The sequence below is a fragment of the Abramis brama genome (genome assembly GCF_963993115.1).
Source record: "Abramis brama genome assembly, chromosome: 14".
In the NCBI taxonomy this organism is placed as follows: Eukaryota; Metazoa; Chordata; class Actinopteri; order Cypriniformes; family Leuciscidae; genus Abramis; species Abramis brama.
The window spans coordinates 29,798,306-29,819,366 of NC_139976.1; the positions used below are offsets into that span (position 1 = coordinate 29,798,306).

The 21,061-nt window shown below is 35.6% G+C and overlaps 1 long non-coding RNA gene across 2 annotated transcripts; it reads left to right on the forward strand.

Moving 5' to 3' along the window:
- The first annotated feature begins 1,175 nt into the window (after positions 1-1,175).
- LOC311096013 lies at positions 1,176-7,817 on the forward strand. 2 transcript variants are annotated; one of them, XR_014608936.1, is made up of 6 exons: positions 1,184-1,398; positions 1,650-1,759; positions 1,855-1,898; positions 3,003-3,067; positions 4,230-4,331; positions 7,471-7,817. It is a non-coding gene; the product is annotated as an uncharacterized lncRNA (long non-coding RNA). The 2 variants fall into 2 exon arrangements; XR_014608935.1 differs by lacking the exon at positions 4,230-4,331 and having other exon boundaries at positions 1,176-1,398.
- Positions 7,818-21,061: the final 13,244 nt, after the last annotated feature.

The following is a 21,061-nucleotide window of genomic DNA, read 5'->3' on the forward strand; positions in this document are numbered from 1 at the left end:
ATCTTTATGACATGACTTGAATGCACCAATAGCTCTAGCTTAATTAGGGACAATCCATACAAACACTCTTTGCTAAAATACATTACAGACTGTCACAGTAAGAAGTTATTCGTCCTGTATCAACGCTAAAGGCCTAACCACTGCAGTCAACACCTTGGAGTATCCATGCTGTTAAATAAAAGTCTGTAGACAAGGGTTAGGGTTAGGGTTAACCTTAACCCTTAATTTCTAACCCAGACCCGGTTTCACAGAGTTTAGATTAAGCCAGGATTAGGCCTTAGTGCATTTAATTAGCTTTTAAAAATGTGCCTTAGAAAAAAGAAAAAGAAACATTACTGGTGTGCATCTTGAGACAAAACAATGGCACTGACATATTTTAAGATATGTCAGTGCAAGTTGCTTTCAGGTAAAACAGCTCAAACGTGCATTTTAGTCTGGGACTACAGGCTTAAACCTTGCCTGTGAAACCCGGGGTATATGTTGCAACTTGTATAGAATTATGCCAATGTTACCAAAGTGTTGTGTTGGACAGAGGATTTACCCTAAACCAACAGGTTGTGTAACTGTGCCACACAGGGTGAAAAGCAAGTTGACATTATTAGGCATAAGAGTGTTTCTAAAGGAAAGGTCAATATTTTGTTAAAGTGCAAAAGGATCATTATGGGTCACATGAATGTAACTCTAATGTTACCATGATACCAATCCATTAGTTTTTCATGTAGGTAGGTATACAGAATTGTATATGAATAGCCTACATATGCAATGTTTGCTCTGTTTAATATATAATATGTTTGCTCTTTTAAACTGCTGTTTGGCAGAGCAGTGGTAAATATATGTTGTTATACATGGTATATATTATTTGTGTAATTTATTATTATTATTTATATGTTATTGTAAGTTTTTTTATTTTTTATCATGCACTGCAATGAAGACACCATTTAACCAATTGATTAAATATAACAGCCAGCTTACAAATACAACTAAATAAATAGCCGTGCACATTTTTTTCATATTCTTTCTTTTAAAACATGTAATCTTTTCCTGTAATTGCAATGTTACCACATTATTGGCTGTCTCTTCGAGTTGTTTTGAGCATGATTGGCTATTCAGACTGTCATCCAGGAATCTGGCCAATGGCAGCTATGCGCGCCTTTTACTGGTCAAGTTTGAAGTTTGAATATTCGTCTGTTAGAGTGAGAGTGTGTGTGTGCTGCTGCTGCTCGGGAGGATCTTCAGTACTAGCCTCCTTCGGTTCTGTGGCTTTTACATTGTTTAAAACATGGATTATTTTGCATCGTACTGTTACATTTTTATTTTGAGCGAGTTGCGGGATGTAAATGGACAACGAATTTTAACAACGTAGCCTACGTGTAACGGACATATTGCAATCTGCGGAAGGTAAGTTAAATAACTTTATTTTATATAAAAATACATTCTGCTACATCAAAATATAGTGTGTTAAATTGAGAAGCTAATTTTAAATGCGACTAGAGCAATATCGATATTATGTCAATGTTTCAGGCTGCATGTGTAACGTTAGGCTAAATATTGTCAGCTAAGTTAGTTTTTGATAAAAATAAATAAAAATAAACCTCAGCATAGTCTGAGCTTTACAATGAGTGAACTGAGAACATTGTGTCTTTATACAGAGAGGAACTCGAACCACACTATGAAAACTAGGCTTTTGAATGATCGCGGGATATCGGCCTAACGTTACCGTCAAAATGATGAGTCATCATCATAATATGTTTTTGAGCTGGTGAGTAAAAATTTGCAAGCTTTTTATGTCTCTTTTAGTAAGTAAATACAAATAGCTAATAATATTGCTGTATGTGTGTGTTTCCCATTATCCAGGAATTTTGGGAATAAATTATCCAGCCACATGATCTTCAGTTGCGGTGAGTATTGTCATAGTAAAATACACGTGAAATAGAGGCAGAACATGTAAACTCTGCTCAAAGGCACACTGGTCCAAACCCTCCAGTCAAAATTGTACCTGTCTTCTTGATATGAGTTTTTATGGGCCTAGCTGACCCAAACATAAATGTCCTTTCAAAATGAAATTATTTTCAAACCTGTATGACTTCTGTGAAACACAAGAATGTTGGGAATAAAACAACATTGGAACCCATTTTATGGAAACAAATGTTCCCAATGTTTCATGATAACAAAAGAAGAACATTCTACTTGCAACATTTTGAGCATATTTTGGGAATGTTGCTAAAGTTAAAGTTGTACAATGATCTCAATATAACATTGTCCCAATGTTTCATGATAACAAAAGAAGAACATTCTCTCTGTCACGTTAGGGAAATGTTTTGAGGATATCATTGAGAGATGAGATGTTGAATGTTCTTCATAAAACGTTCTTCTAATGTGACAAGTTAACACAATTAGAACATTTTACTTGCAACATTTTGAAAAAATAAAATAAAATAAACCTCAGCATAGGAGCTTTACAATGAGGGAACTGAGAACATTGTGTCTTTATACATAACATAAATGTCCTTTCAAAATGAAATTATTTTCAAACCTGTATGACTTACTTCTCTGAAACACAAGAATGTTGGGAATTAAACAACATTGGAACCCATTTTATGGAAAAAACAAAACAAAACAGTGAAGTCATTTCTCAAGATATCTTAATTAAGGTTATACAAAATAAATTCATACAGTTTTGGAACAACATGGAGTACCGGTAAATAACGATAGAGAGTCTATTTTTTGGATGAGCTGTTCTTTTTAGGACATGTTCCCAGGGTCCTTTGCTAAATTAACCATGGTTTTTATTATAGTAAAGTGTAGAAACAATATTTTTATGGTGGATTGATTACAATAATTTATTACCATTTAGTTAGTGTAGCAAAACCATGGTTAATGTTAGTAAGGGTTCTCCAGATTTATATAGCCTAGCACTTAAGGAAAACATAAAAAATGGTCCTATGTCACCCAGATCAATAGTCTGTTAACGCACATTAACACACTTTTTACATTTTCTTAAGATCAAGCATTGGACCAATGTTTACGGAGCAGAACAGGCACCAACAGAGAAACAAGTCCATCACTAGTAAGTATCCACTGCATTTTATAAAACCGTAGTCAATTTTAAACGCACAATGCACTCCAAAATAAAAATGATCTATTTTTTTCTCCCTCGTGCCAGATTTATATCTGTCCCAGATTTATATCTGACTTTCTTTCCACAGAGATTTTTAGAAAAATTATCATTAAAGAGAATCATATAAAGAGAAATGTGGGAGGAGCTTGAATTTATTGCCTAGCCCTGTTTGTTTGAACCGCGAGAGCCATCAAAGCCATCTGTTGCGGAAAAGGCTGCAAAATATGCCGTCCCGCCCCTCCGTGTTTGGCGATCAGGTTTTATTCTCGCGCAGCTTTCATAACCGGGTCTTTTCCGCTCCGCGCTCTCCATTCCGTGTGTGTGTGTCGGCGCACTGACACACACACACAACACTGAGCAAACATTGAGCTCTTTGCTCAATGTTCTGCTCCGTGTTTGCGCTGCGCGTTCTGCTCTGTCGTTAACGGCCCAAACGCTCCAATCATGTACCGATCATGCACTGGAAAAGCAAAGTCAAATAACGTGAAATTTCTCAGTAGTAGACTTCTGTGAAATAGCCCTACTGAGCTGGTATAGTCATGCTGACAACAATGGTAAAATTACCTGCTCTGATCACATGCTCTTGTAATAATAGCTTTGTAGGACTATGTTTTATTTTGATAATTAGAAAAAAAAAATTATAATAATAAATTGTTAAATTTATTATGTTGATTGATTATTGAAAATAATAATATATTGATGTTTAATATTATTTTAATACAGGGCTATTTTCTGTTCCTTTTTTTCCTTTTTGTTGTTTAATTAGGTTATTCTAAGTTTAAATATTGATGATTACAAGCTTGGGGGAAATGCAATTAATTGCATTTAATTACAGCAAATTGTGTAAATAATCAGTTACTTTTTTTAATCGATTCCCAGCCCTAAAATATAAAATATGGATATGTTTCTTACACAAACGCATCACTTCGCTTCACCTTTCGCCTTTATTAACCTGCCAGAGCCGTGTGGAGTACTTTTATCATGGATGGATGCATTTTTATGGACTTGTCAAAAAAATCCCACAGGGAGCTACAGAATAAGAAATCTTTGAAGTCCACTTTTTTACTGTCTGTTTCCATCAGTAAAATTACAGTTTTTTTTTTTCTCTCAGAATTGTGAGGCAAGAACACACAATTGCAAGAAAATATCAGAATTGTGAGCTGTCTTTTTTACTCCCCTCAGAATTCACCCTTCGAGGGAGTTTGATTGACAGGTATTTTTTATATTTTTATTTTACCAAAAATATTTTTTTCAAAAAAAATTACACAAATTAAACGTTGAGACTTTGTTTCAACTTTCATATCAAAAGTAACCTGCTCTGTCTTGTCTCTGCGTTTAAACGTTTCAGCGTTTTTTCTGTGATCCGCAATGTATTTTTCATTGCGTGACAACATGATGTGTGGCGTGAGAGCGCCATGGCTTGTTGGACATAGCAACAGTAACTAAAGGGGGCGGGTCTTTGCAAATTGCATTAACCATGGCTGCCTGTTAATTATCACTGGACTACTTCGCTCTCGCATCTCCCAAAAGTAAATTTTTTTTTGTTTTCTTGATTCCATTTGAATGGTTTAATTAAATTGCTATAACCAATTATTTAAAATGTAATGATTTAAGCAAAACGTTCTTCAAAGGTTAAACCAAACTTTTATTTGACGGATTGCCGTGTAGACCTTTGAGTTTCTCTGTGTTTTATGATATGATGATAGTTTTTCTCAAATGAAGCTAAAATGCTGCTGAAGTGACTCTCAGAGCAGCTGTATTGATGAAGTGCATTAATGTTCTCATATAGAAACGACAGCAAAAAAAAATAAGCCAGAATTGCTTTTTTTTCTCAGGTTTTACTAATTTATCCTGTGATTCTGACTTTCAAACGGCCAATTGCGAGTTTATATCTCGCACTTCTGAGAAAAAAAAGTTTGAATTGTGATTCGCAATTACCTTTTTTAAAAATTGTATTCCATGGCGGAAACAAGCTTTCATATGCACACAGAAACCTACTGGAGCACAAAAAGTTAGTGTCAACACTGTCCTGTGATTTCTCAATAAGAAACAGAAGTTATAGCATATTTTTCTTTCTGCTTTTGAAGTAACTAAAACTTACAGCTTAGCTAATAGCAAAGAGACGATTCACAGGTATGATTAAATCACACTAGAAATTGTTCTATCTCAAATGCAGTACTACTTTATCTGTATCTGATTTAAAACAAGCAGAAATCTGTAAGAAATGTAACAATCCATTAGGGCTGGGGTAAACGATTATTTATTAAACGATTAGTCGGGCGATTATTTTATCGATTAGTCGACTAATCTAACGACTAATTTGAATTAATTATCCTGTCTGTTATTCGCATATCTCTCGAACCGTTACTCCGATGGATTTCAAACTCGACAGCTGTCTGGGCACGAGTAAGTGCAGTGCCAAGTTTGACGTTGTTTGGATGAGAAATGCAAAAGATATTGTTAAATATATCAGTAAAAGAAGCACTTAGAAGGTTGTGGTTTAAAAAATAAACATTCTGACAAACACACTGTCAGCTACAATGTTTACTTCTGAATAATATAGTATAAACGTGATAAATCCATTTTGATTAATTTGAGTAAAAAATTGATTTTCTTTACCAAGAAAGTGGCAAGATTAAAACCACTATTTTCTGTTTCAAACTTTCACATAGCATCTTTAGGTTATAATAACATAAATAATTCAAATCCAGATTTTGATTTTCAAAGATTTATTATAAAAACAGATTATTTTTTTCCCAAAAATGCAATAAATTCATGACACGTTTTTTTTTTAAATGCAATTAATCCATTGAATCAATATAAAAGTTATTTTTCATATTGAAACTGTTGAAAATACACAACAAAGTAAGTTGATCCACATGACAGCCTCTGAACTCGGTCAATACTAATCTTATATTTAGCACGTACTGGACTAAACATAGGCTACATTCAATCAGCCATCGCTAAGAAATACCTTCTGAAATTTTTTGACGGCGATCAGCTGTAAAATGGCTTGGTCCTGCTCGGTTTTCGTTGACTGAGTACAAGAATTTTTTTAAAAGATCCCCTGGGGTTCACGTGTCAGCATTCAACATAAGTTTGACGCAGTGTGAGAACAAGCAACAGTCGGCATTTCTCTTCCTCCCGCGTGCCTCATCTTGTTAATCTCCTCACGTAAATGATTAGATTTCGATGGCTTACGTTTCTTCCCTACGGCAGAATCCACCACAGGTCCATCAATGCCGTCAAATGTATTCATTTTTTTGTTTGTTTGTTGATCAAAAAGTGCAAAGTAGATAAGGAAAACTAGGATGCCGGGTGTATTCAAAGCTCCACCGTTACTGTTTACAATGCGTGGAATGGTGCGCTGTGATTGGTTGAGCGGATTTATCACATTCTGCAGATAAAGGAGACAGGCGTTTGTCGCGGTTTGGAAAGAAAGGGAGAAAACATGACAGAATAACAAGGCGGGCGGTGTGTGTGTGGCGAGCTGTACCTCCGGGAATGGTACATAAAAAAATAAAAAAAATAAATAAATAAATAAAGAAGCGTCGACGCAAAAAATATGACGTCGACGTAATTTTGACGTCGACGCGTCGACGTCATCGACGCACCGCTACAGCACTACAATCCATAGACAATATAACTGATGAAAATGAGCTGTTACATCAGAGCAAAAGCATCGTGGGCAGTGCTGTGACATGCTGCAGCTGTGCTCAAGGCTACCTGAGTTCGAGGTTCACACTTCTCAAGCCAAGTTTGTAGTTTGTTAAAATAATTTAGCCTCTAGTTGTGTTATTAAAGGGATACTCCACTTTTTTTGGAAATAGGCTCATTTTACAACTCCCCCAGAGTTAAACAGTTGAGTTTTACCGTTTTCGAATCCATTCAGCCGAGTTTCTGATATTTGGAAGAATATCAGTAACCAGACAGTTTCTGGTCTCATTGACTTCCATAGTAGGAAAAAATATATACTATGGAAGTCAATGAGACCAGAAACTGTCTGGTTACTGACATTCTTCTAAATATCAGAAACTCGGCTGAATGGATTAGAAAACGGTAAAACTCAACTGTTTAACTCTGGGGGAGTTATAAAATGAGCCTATTTCCAAAAAAAGTGGAGTATCCCTTTAACATGTATATAATGGATTAAGTATATGTTTTAAATTACAGAAACAAAATAGATACTCATAAGGTATCATATTTATACTTTTAAATAAACTAATCTAATTAATTTCTGATTAATAATTAGGCTGGCTAATTTTGAAAGTTTTCAAAGTCAATATTGCTTGTGATCTTAATATGTATTTGTATTATTTTTGTTTACACTGTTGCATGATCTTCTTTTATAGGCTATGAGGAAAAACTCTACCATGCACACAGAGAATGGAGCTCAATTCTGCTAACTGGGATAGCAGCTGAAAAAGAAGAAGAGAAGAACAGTAGAACACCTATTAATGCAGATGACTTTATTCTTTTTCTGCAAGAACCAAGACAACCAAAGACTGATGATGAGCGCTCTGAGCAAACAGCAGTCAAGACGTGTGATTGCACATTGGACTTTACTGAGTTCTTCATTTAATGTTGGGCATCTACTGTACGCAGAACTTCTAATAATTTATGTGAATGCCATTCATAAACCTGTTAGATTTTTGTTTTATTTTAGAGATTAATAAAATTGTATGTTTTAACAATGTTATAGCTAAGCATTTTTTATGTTTAAGAGAACATTTTGGGAACAAAAATAAAACTTCCCACTAAAAAATTTATAAGAATGTTAAGTAGTATTTTTAAGAGTATTTTTAGAGAATGTTATCCTAACTTTTAGAATAACGTTCTAAGAATAAAAATAAAACTTCCTGCTAAAAACTTTATAAGAATAAAGGGATAATGTTCTAAAAATGTTATGATTAAACATTTATAGAAGGTCATCATCACAAAACATTTTTAGAGTGTTCTTAGAGAATGTTATCCTACCTTTTAGGAGAAATAATGTTCTAACAATATTATTATTAAACATTTTTATAATGTTGTAAAAAAAAAATGTTATCTGAACTTTTAAAAGAACATTCTGGGAACAAAAATAAAAACACCCCCTGAAAACTTTCTAAGAACGTTAGAGAATAATGTTGTAAGAATGGTACACCTAAACATTTTAATAATGTTTTTAAATAATGTTATCCGAACATTTAAAAGAACATTCTGGGAACAAAAATAAAACTATCCGCTTACAACATTATAAGAACGTTAGAGAATAATGTTATAAGAATGTTATTACTAAACATTTTAATAATGTTTTTAGAAAATGTTCTCTAAACATTTAAAAAAACATTCTGGGAACAAAAATAAAACTACCCGCTGAAAACGTTCTATGAACATTAGAGAATAATGTTATAAGAACGTTATTACTAAACATTTTAATAATGTTTTTAAAAAAATGTTATCCGAACATTTATAAGAACATTCTGGGAACAAAAATAAAACTACACGCTAAAAACATTATAAGAACGTCAGAGAATAATGTTATAAAAATGTTACTACTAAACATTTTAATAATGTTTTTAGAAAATGTTCTCTAAACATTTAAAAAAACATTCTGGGAACACAAATAAAACTACCCGCTGAAAACGTTCTGAGAAAATTAGAGAATAATGTTAAAAGAATGTTACTACTAAACATTTTAATAATGTTTTTAAAGAATGTTCTCCAAACTTTTAAAAGAACATTCTGGGAACAAAACTAAAACTAGCCGCTGAAAACTTTCTAAGAACGTTAGAGAATAATGTTAAAAGAATGTTACTACTAAACATTTTAATAATGTTTTTAAAGAATGTTCTCCAAACTTTTAAAAGAACATTCTGAGAACAAAACTAAAACTAGCCGCTGAAAACATTTATAGAACAATACATGCTAATGTTCTTAGAACATTTTTAGAACAAAAAATTTCTAGCTGGGTAGGTCTTACAATCAACTGACCCACCCTGTGATATCAATTAGTTTAATTAGCTAATAGCCCCACACATTACTCAATTAAGAGAACACTAACATACACATTCTCCACAAACTCACACAATTAAAAAAAAAGGGGCCCTTCAAATCTCAATATCCCCAAAAGAGTACATCATAGCTATCCACAGAGAAGAAAAAGAAACAAAAAGTAAAAAAATAAATAAATAAATAGTCGTTGACTATTTTATTAAATCAGAAGTGGTTACCCTCCCTTCTTATATACGTGACTCTATCGATTTTATTAATTTGCTGAAAACCTTTGATGTTACCTCTGTTGGCCATGTCCACAACCGCATGGTGCGTCCCAGTTCTGAACCAAATAGGTGATCAAGAAGGGAGAGGATGGGAAAAAAGTAAATAAATTAATAAACAACTAATAGTAATAATAATAAAGAGAAGGAGATAGGTTTATAGCTTGGTTTTAAAGATGCTCTGCATACCCAAGCCATGTGGACTCTCCAATTAACATTAACACTATAAAATGTTATATATTCCCCTTAATTTTCTTTAAAAAATCTGCCAGTTAACAGTTTCCATCGCGGTCTAAAGTGCCTAAATTAGTCCGGTGACTTTCCAGTTCCCGCTGGATTTCGTCCTTCGTATATAAGCTTAATAATGCCTGGACGGACCTCGTCGTCAGTCCATCGGTCGTATTTTTTAAACTTCATTGTTGATTCGAATAGCAAACAACTCTTCCTGCATGCAATGCAACAGACTTTTAAAAATAGTGGTTGAAATAAAATGCTGCGTGGAGTCAACCAATCAAAATGTTCAGCGCCCAAGTCCCACCCCTGAAAGTTCCTGAACTTTGATAAAGTAGCCTACTACTTTGCGTGCAGGGACTTTCTGAGGGGGAAATTGTTTACCCGGAACTTCATTTAGACCCTAGTTCCTGCGGTGGAAACACAGCTTACCTGAGGCTGTAAATCATTAGTCTATGCATTTGATAAAGTCATCTATTTGCATTTTTCTACTTATTTTTAAAGAATACTTATTATATTTTATTTATAATAGGCTACTAATATTTATTATATTTTTCTTCTTTTTAATTCTTAATAAAAAAAAAACATTGTTGGGGAAATATTCATGAAAATATGAGGAAAAGAAAATGCCACAATGTCTCTTTATCCTCTTATTTATGTATGTATGAAGAGATACAGATCAAGGATCAGTAACAAACTACATGTAAAAAGATATTTAAGAGATTTAACATTCTAGATTTAATACTTTAACAAAACACTTTTGAGTCACGTGTGATATTCATGGGTCATTTCTGTCTCAGTGCTGAATCTCTATATACAAAGTTATATTTATAGACAGCTCACACTTTTATAAAGTAATCTGTTGCAAATTTCAAACACACATTAATATGTGTTATGTGTCATTAATATTCATATGTTAATGATTCTTCATGATTTCCATCTTAAATCATACGCTGAAGGTTCAGAATGATTGGAATCACATTTTGCAAAGTTCATCTTCTCTTAAGGGAAACAGTAGGAAACCACTGAAAGTGTTGTGGTTATCCTGGGTATCTGCTATCCTCCTGTCAGGCCAAAGTCTCACATAGACAACATCTCCAACCTCCAGGACCAACACAACTCCATTCGAGGTGTTTATCCGATCTTGTGCCTGATAATCATGTGCTGCAACCACATGCTCTCCATTCTTAATAATGGATACGGTTGATCCAATTCCACCATGACCATATACAGAGATTCTGAACATGTACGCTCCTTTCAGTGGGGCTGTGAAGATACCTAAATCAGATAACAAGCCATACAGAATCAGCTGTTTCCTGTATGATTGATTAATTACCAAGCAAACGGTGTAATAGTTTTGACAGATGGCAGATCTTTTAATTCTCTTATACACATTACACAACTGCATAGATGTCTGAATGGAGCAGAAGGGTTTTCATTACTATAAAACTAAGTTTTATGACTCCATTTCATTGATAATTACCTGTAATTGGGTTGTAGGCGTTCCCTATGTTTGTTAGGATGTTCCTGTAAGTTAGTGTGATTTCATTGGTAAAAGGACCAATATATCCACTGCCAGATTGCATCAGTCCAGCTGAAAAAGCTATTTCTCTGTCTGTGATTGAAAAACATAAGCAATATTGTGATGTATTACAGTATTACGCTGAGAATGTATACACTACATTTAACATCATTCACAGGTGCACAGGTTCACCTCTATTTTCCTTTCTCAACTCCTCCACTTGACTCAGAGTAAGATTTGATATTTCTGTGAAGGAATTATGATTCTGTTAAATGTCATTTATACTACTAATTGTAATAGACTAAACAATTTACATAGTATACACTCAACTTTGACAATTACACTATGCAATGTATTTCATTGGTGATTTAGAGGATCATTGAAAAGTGTGAATGTTTTGGTGAGGTACCATAATTTTTTTTGTTCATCTCTTCCAGGATAAACGTCTGTTGTTCCCTCAGTCGCGTCTCTAAAGCTCTGATGTTTGCTTTCTGCTCTGTAACGGTGGCGGTCAGTTCTCTCAGAGCTGCATGGATGTCAGGGAAGCACAGATGGCAGTTTTGTTGGCTGTCAGTTGAAGCTTCAGTTCTCGAAGTGTCTGTTTGAGGTGGATTCTGTCTTCCGTCCTCAGATCTGAGCTGTTGACTGATCTCATTCTCATCGAGTCCTCCATCGACCTGCTGCTGTACGACAAACACAAAGGTTTCCAACAGCAGCAGTAAACATACTAAACCCTTCATTCTTCACTGATGTGTGTGTCCAGCTCTTGCTCTGTCATCCCCACAGCCTCTTGTGTTCCTTTTATAGTGTCCTGATTTACTATAGCCTTTTCTACTTGATTTGTATTGCTTCAGATAAAAAAGGTCAAGTTAATTGTTAATCATAATCAAAGGGATGTGCAGGCTCAGCAGATGTTTATCTCTATTTACAACATTTGCAGAAAATAACTGATTCATCTCTCTCCCTTTAAAAAAAAAATTATATAGATCAGCGGTCGGCATCCTTATAGCATGCGAAGGGAAAATCACAGAAACCTCAGTTCATGTGAATGGATTGTCAGATCTCACACTTTAATAGTATTTATTAGACATGCTTAATAAAACAGTCTGTGTGACTGTGAGGAATGGTTACCTCAATGTAGGTCCATATGCAAGTTTGAGTGACTTTATTTAAATTAAATACAATAGCTATTGTCACGTGCCAGTGATTATCCCGACCTCTGATATATTTCTGACCTCTGATCAGAGGTGGACAGTAACAAAGTACATTTACTTGAGTACTGTACTTAAGTACACTTTTTGAGTATCTGTACTTTACTTGAGTATTATCTTTTCTGGAAACTTTTTACTTTAACTTCACTACATTTGAAAGACAAATATCGTACTTTATACTCCACTACGTTTCTGTCAAGGTCCTTGAGTAGAAAGTAGTAACGTCAGTCAGGGGATGATTTTGGTTTGGAAATGAAAGTCGGGTTGACGTCAAAACCCGACGTCAGATTTACGTCAGAACCCGATGTCGGACAGATGTTGGATTTTGGTTGGAAATGAAAGTCGGGTTGACGTCAAAGCCAAAAAACTAAGCCAAGGGCACTATTTGAGGGAACAGCCATTTGGGTGTCCGAAACCATTGTAGACGTTATTGAGTGCACTTATTCAATCTCATATTCAATCCCACTACTGGAACTGTGTTCTAGAAATAAATGTGATATTGATATGAGGGCAGGCATAGATTCAGAGGCATAAGGTACTGTAAGTATTACATTCAACAATGCAACAATAATAAAACAATGCATTGACATTGACATTGACATACTTTTGATACTTAAGTACTTTTAAAAATGAGTACTTCTGTACTTTTACTTAAGTAAGAATCGGTCTTTACAACTTTTACTTGTAACGGAGTAATATTTGACCAGTAGTATCTGTACTTTCACTCAAGTAAGGAAGTTGTGTACTTTGTCCACCTCTGCCTCTGATATAGATGGTCACATGACTCTGGTATCCATGTACATATCTTACTAAAGTTACCAGGTTTACCAGCTTTGTTATGACACAAAAAGAGGAAACATTTGATATAAATTTAAGCAGACAAAATTAGTAAGTGATGTTTACATCGATAATGTTTAAGCCTTGTGGCTATACTATTGAAACTATTTTAACGTTTACGGCTTGGCACATTTATTGCCATTGTAAGTGCCTGACAATTATTTTTTTTTTAACTAAAGAATGAGTTGACAGTTATTTCTGTGGTGATTGATAGATATCATGCCACAAATACTGTGTATAAATATACACAGTACGCATATACATAACTTGTGTTGAATCCACAAAATTCATTTAAATGTTATTTTTCCCCCACATGTAACAACATCCTGTATTAACTGATGTAAAACTGAATAAATGCATAAAACTTGTCCACTAAAATAAATTTAATGTCATGTAAAAAATGTACTGTATGCACTAATGATAACGTTGACATTGGCTTGTTTTACAGTACCATAAAGTGAGCTGTTTTTTTACCTTTGTTAATTATTAAGTACTTGTAGGTTCTGTCAGAGTGCAACCAATTTTACATTTATACATTTGGCAGATGCATTAATCCAAAGCATTTTATATTACAATTCAATTTCAATTTATTTGTACACCACCTTTTACAATTTACATTGTTGCACAGCTTTACAGAAAACAGAGAAGAAAATATAAAGAAAATAAAATAGTATTTTATAACCCAAGCAGCCCAAGGAAAAGGTGCCAAGGAAAATTCTCAAGATATTTATGAAATGAATCATTTAGAAATGTTCCATCTTGAGTGGTTGTTGTCAGCATTAGCAAATAAATGTGTGCATGTATTATTTGGTCAAAGTGCATTGGTGCAGTGAGCACATTATGGTGTATGGTAAGCATTTATCTTGATAAAGATTGGGGGAAAAGTGTTTTTATAGGCTGGTTCTGTAAAAGTTTTCTGTTTTGGTTCATATGCAGAAGTGGTCTGTCTAAAAGTACACTGTATGTAATACTGTTTGTATGTGCACAACTATTTTCTATTCTTATTTTACCCTTTGTTTACCACTATCACCCTGGTTGCTTTAGGGCAATTTAAAGCGAGTAAATGATGACAGAATTTTTGGGTGAACTATCCCTTTAAAGGGGTAGTTCACCCAAAAATTAAAATTAGCCCATTTTACTTACCCTGAAGCCATCCTAGGTGTATATGACATTCTTCTTTCAGACGAATTCAATCGGAGTTATATTAAAAAATGTCCTGGCTCTTTCAAGCTTTATAATGGCAGTGAATGGCCGTTTCTGTTTTGAAGTCCATCAAAGTGCATCCATCCATGATAAAAGTGCTCCACACGGCTCCGGGGGATTAAGCCTCTGGGGTCTAAGGTGTTTTTGAGGTCCTTGAAATGTTTTGACATTCCCTGACATTTGTGCTTTTTTCAGTTGCTTATATATTAATGGCAAAGGTGTAACTCTGTTTATCACAAACAGGAATACCATAATATGTGAGCAACATGTATGTACATGTCTGTATTTTTGAGAGAATAATGTTTATGCATGGTTATTGAAAAAACTAAAAATTAAAGTTTCTGAAATAAGGCCACAAAAAACATACTAAATATGTGTCCACAAGACTTTTGACTAATGGATGTTGTTGCCTAGATTTTTTTTGCTTCAAAATGATCTGAAAATCATCCTGCCTAATCATTCACATAAAACAATACATTGATTTAAATTTTGTAAGACACTTTTTGTTTGGAAAGGCAATATGCGTGGGGGCGTGAATGATCATGAATAATGCCGTGAATTCACACCTGTGAAGACAATGACCCACATAATGAGCTGCATAATGAGCAGCTAAACTACTCAGGTATGTCACTGAGAGGGTACCACAAGAAAGAATGCGAGGACAATTTTTTTTTATATATATATTCGACATAATTGGTTCAGAGTTAGAGTTGGAAACATCTTGAAAAAAATGTATTTTTCCACAAATTTTGTATGCATGCAAATTGTATAATATCCAAGGTAAACATTTCTAGTAATTGTGCAGTTAATTCTCATACTGTATTTTCAGAAAGTTTTGGAATATGTATCCTCTCCCCAAATTTGTCGATTTAGATTTAGTTTTGTTCAGATTTACCTTGTAAATATATTTTTTGCTATTTTATTAAAAAGGTTACAATTACAACAACAATTACAATTTTAACAATATTTCAAGTGTAATCTTTCTTTATAAAAAGTATACATTTTATCATTCGTATTATAATAACTATAATAACATCTTAGTTGATAATTCAATATACCTACTTTATTTTTGACAAAACATCACATACTGTATATTTAACACATGAACAGAAATTGGCAAACAAAAGCTTATTTGATGTGGCAGTAGTCTTTTTTACAGTAAAAACTTTATAATCTATCCAAAACTAATCAACGAAATCTTGTCTAAACATTCATATTTCGTCTGTAACATATTGTTTTTAATACGTTGCTTATACAAAGACATTTTATTTCAACATATTTCAGTCGATTTTTACTCATCTCAGTATAGCAATATAGTTTGGTAAAAGCTAAACTAGTAGATGTGTTCATGTAAAAAATAACGTTTACTAATGTAAGTTAAGTGTGAGTATGAATGGACGGCACAGCTGCTGTTGTTTACTGCGCGCATCTGTGCAGTTAAAGCAACACTATGTATTTTTTCAACCTTCATAATATATTTCCAAGAACCTTGTGATGGTACATCGACTTACAATAGGTTGAATGACACGTCTGCCATAGCCTGACGGGGTCTGTATCGCTTTTACTGGCACTACGTAACTTCGGGGTTCGGGTAGTAACCCGAGCACAAAAAGAACAAAAAAATTCGACTGCTTTACGGCATACGTCACTTCCCCCACCACTTCCTCAAATTCGGACGTGAGAGGCCAACCAGCGTTTGTTTTCCGGCTTTCGTGCATATGTTTTTGTCATGGCCAAAGCAGCAACGGACAAAAACAAAGTCAGAAGTAAGCCTATGTCTAAACGGCGTGTACAAATTTGGTAGGGGCTACATTCTTGCAAGTAAATAATAGATGATTAGACGGACAAAATCATCTTTTAGGCTAACTAGCCTAATGACTGCAGGCTGATAGTCATGTTTGTTTATTTATTTTTCTGGTGAAAGTGTCTTGCCTCAGGCTATAATGCAAATCGATTTTTCAACTTTGCAGATTCATCTATGGTAGCTTGATATTATAATATTGACGATATATGGCTATTACCATACCACACAAACATTGAATTGAATTAGCATTCTGTAAAACAGTAGCCAATAGGCTACTATTATGACGCTGGCTTGTAAACGTGAGCTAAGCGATCTTTTGGCGTTTGAAAAAAATAAAACCCATGAAATTATATTCATATGACATGCTGAAATATATGCCACTGTACCTGGGATGAAGACATTTCACACGCAACGCAGGCAGTTTGCCCAAGACATGAGAACTCCTTCTGCAGAGTTCGGGGGTATTGGCTTGTCAACAAATGCACGTGTATTCCCTGGTGTAACCATGACAGATTTTACGACAGTAGTAGAAGACAATACTGTTTCCCAACTGTAGGGGGACCCCGAGAGCAAAAGTTACTTGGTGTTGCTTTAATTCATTCACACACAGACAGGCGATTCATATTTAAACAGTCTTTTTGCAGTTTACAGATACTATTGCATATTGCGATTAGAACAAAGCACTTAAGAATAAAGAACTTACTATTCACAATCCTCAACTGGATCCGTTGCTCCTCGAAGTGAAACTAAACCAGCACTTCTGAGGTAAATTTCACAGGATTATTATTACAATAGTATTATTCCTCACAGCGTCGTAAAATAATAAAGTACATGAATCTGATTAAACTTGATGTGTTTTATCGAGCTGATGTGGGCGTTGACAGGTTTGCATGGATCGCCTCAGATCATTTGCATTTGAATAGTGCGCGCTCTCCGTGGGCATGTTCACATTAGCAGATAATGAGCTGAACTGAGAACCACTGACATCTCTCTCTTTTCATACAGATTACATAAACTGAGAATATTTGTTTTTTATATAAATTACTTCATTTAAAAGAAGAGAATTCAAGCTTTATAAAGACATTTCTCTCGTGCCTGTGTGACTGAGTATTCGCTGAGATACAGTTCATTTTCGGATGCGTTTCAGAATGGACTTCACTGACAGAGAGAAGGCAGAACTCGCATCATGTTTATTTTTCTTTATTTGGCGAAACACTTTGTTTTTATTGTGAGTATACACAAAAAAATAGACACTTAACAGGATCGAATGATGTTCAACACTTATATGTAAGATCAAAATCAATAGAGTATTTTGTATTTTGAGTAAAAAAAGCGAGCTCGTCGCACCATCAGGACAGCCGACCCCAGAGGGTTAAACACCCATCTCAATCCTATGGCCTTCCGATCCTTTGGTAGTTTCACTAAATCCCACGTCTTATTTTCCAGCAGTGATTCATATTCCAAGTCAGCCGCCTCCTGCCATTCCTTTGCATTAGGACTCATCATTGCCTCTTTCATTGTGCTTGGTTCTGCAACACAACAAACACTAGCATAATGATCAACAGTCACCAGGTCTGCAAACTCATAACCATATCTCTTAGGTGGTTTTCTGATTCTGCCACCTTCTCTAGCAGTTTCATCGACACTAGCATCGACTGGTCTTCTCTCGTCAGTTTTCATGATAACTTCGTTCTCCGAACAAAAAATGTCCACTTCTTGTTTCAAGTCAAAGTCTGACTTGTTGAAGATCACATCCCGATGAATTAGAATCCTCCTTTTTTCTTCACCGAACAAGCGATAGCCCTTGGTATTGTTGTCATATCCCATGAAACGAGGCTTCACAGCCTTCTTGTCCAGTTTTCTTCTTTCTGTGTCTGGGACATGTGCATAAGCTACGCAACCAAACACTTTCATGTGACTCACATTTGGCTGTTTGTCGCACCATCTCTGGTAGGGAGTCACTTGTTTCAGAACAGATGTGGGGAGTCTGTTCTGTATTTAAGCTGCGGTTGCTACAGCATCTGCCAAGTATGACTTTGTTAATTTAGCGTGAGAGAGCATGGTTCTCGCTACTTCAATTAATGTCCTATTTATTTTTCTGCAATTTTTCTGCTGAGGTGTGTAAGGTACAGTTGTCTCATGATGGATACCTTGAGCCTTCAAGTATTCTTGAAATTCTTTGGATGTGTATTCCCCACCATTATCCGTTCTTAGTCTTGCTATTTTCTGTCCGAACTCATTGGATAATATTTTTCTCAAATTCCTTGAATTTGCAAAGAACTTCACTCTTCTGTTTCATAAAGTATACCTTGCAACATCTAGAATAGTCATCAATAAAAGTCACAAAGTACTTTGATCCACCTATAGATTCAGTCTGCATGGGACCACAGACGTCACTATGAACCAACTGACTGTAGTTTATATTTGGAACGGATTTCTCCCACTGGCTTATGTGGCTTCCTAGACAGCTTGCCTTCCACACATGCTTCACAGAAGGGAACTTCTTTCACTGCAGGAAAGTCCACTCCATTCACCAGTTTTTTAAGTTCCTTCAACTTAGTGGTGTGACCCAGTCGATTTCCATTTTTATTACGGATGTAACAGCGAGACTTCTTATACTGCACCGTATTTCCTTTTTTGACAGCAGTTCCCACTGAGAAGAGATTCCCAGAAAACTTGGGAAGATACAGCACATCAAACATTGTGACATTTTTTACATCACTGATTTTTAATGTCATTCTCAGTTTAACATTACCAAGTCCTAGAGCGTCAACCACTCTGCCATCACCAAGTTTCACTGTGCTTTTGGAAATTGCTGGTAGTCTTGGAGAATTTCAACCGGAGAGTCGATCAACCACTTGACCAGTTGTGTCATCTTATCCTGATTTGCCTCTCTGGCGACGAAGGCACTCTCAGACAAGTCTTCATCATGTTCACATGTTACATTTTTGGCTTTGTGAAGTCTGTTTTTTCTTACTTGGACAGTCACGCTTGATATGTCCTTCTTTCCCACACTTGTAACATCCCCACGAACTGGATCTGTCAGCTCTCACTGCCTTGGAGTTAGCCTGCATATCACTGCAAAATTATGTTTTATTAACAAAGTTTGGGAGGAGCACGTTCAGATAATTAACACAAGTGGAGAGCACTCAGCAATCAACGATAAGAGGTGTATATATGTATTCAGCAGTCTCACCTCAATTCATTGACAGTTTAGCAGAATCCCTCCACCACCCCTTCTCCACACTTCTAGTCCTAACCACTTACATATGGGGGGAGTACTCTGGGTTCGGACCGAACTCCGAGCTTGGAGCCCTCCCCCCGGACAGCACGCCAAATACGCATTAAACTTTACACCCTCTAATTGTATGTAAGTGTGAACTCGTGAACTTGTGTTGACATCGCTGACGTGCCACCGGACGCAGCACCACTGGACATATCACCGCCATAGTTACCATCAGCAGACACTCTCTATTGTTCTTCATTTATTAATGCTTGCTGAACAAACTGCAGCGTTAAACTGTCCAACTTAGTTTCCAGTGCAGTGACAATTGTAGCATAGCTTGGTGACAAGCTACCCAGCAGTGTTACAATCTGGACCTCCTCTTCAATCACCGCACCTATTGCCCCTAGCTGGTCAGTTAACTCCTTCATTCGTTTCAAATGTTCAGTTATGTTTTCTCCTTCCTATATTTCACATCTGAACATTTTTTTCTTCAGAAACAGCTTGTTTGCAAGAGTGTCTCTCTCAAACTGTCATTTTAGCGTGTCCCACGCTTCCTTAGGGGTCTTACAGCTTGTTATCAGGTACAACTGGGGCGTACTCACATTCAGCACCAACACAGAAAACGCTTTTTCTTTCCGTTTTTCAAATTCTGCTCTTGCCTGTGCATTTGCTCCTTCTGCCACATTGTCAGTCTCCATCACCATGCCCCATAGTCCTTTAGCTTTCATCAAATGTTCCCTTTGAAATTTCTACGTTGCCCAGTTCTCTGGCCCACTCAGCTTTTCAATAAACAGTTTATCCTCCATTGTGAGTTCCACAACACTGTCTCTCTCTCTCTCTCTCTCTCTCTCTCTCTCTCTCTCTCTCTCTCTCTCTCTCTCTCTCTCTCTCACACACACACACACACACACACTCAAATCCTATGTAAAAGCACCTCTTCTTTGCTTTAGCTAAGATCTGGGCCCATGACCTAATGAAGTTTCACGTGCTTTTTATTATATCCAACGAATTAGAATGCAACGAAGAAGAATGAATAACAGAACTGTGGTGACACACTACTAGATGGCAATACAACAGTGACACCTATTGGCAAATTACTATATTACAACAGCTTCCATAAAGAAATACCAATTAGCGCATTGAATTAAACATGAAAGACTGAAAAGTATTTTCTTGTAAAATTTGTATATTTATATTTACAACTTTGAAAATCTTTTTTACAGTGTACGTTTTCTTTGTTTTCCTCAACACAGAGAAGCCTGGAGTGAAACTGGACTAGGAGGAAACAGTCTCAGAACCCCAACCCCTCCTCTGATATCCTTCCCATCAGGGCAAGTGCGAGCCGGACTGAGCCAGGCCTCAACCGCTGTGGCTTCCGGCACGTGTCATGGGGCTGAAGTTTCGAATTCGAATGTTTTTCCTGTGTTTACACTTTCTTTTTACCATAATTTTTTTTTTTTTTTTTTTTTTTTTGGACCGAAAGGGTTGTCGTTTGGTCAGGTTTTAAAGATGTGCCACAGTACTGTAGAACTGAAACCTGATTGATGTTTGCATTCACTGAGCTTTGCCTTCAATTAAGAAGTGAATTAGCCTTTGTACGCCACTTTATCAACACAGCATTCTTTTAAAAAGGTGCACTGATTAATAAC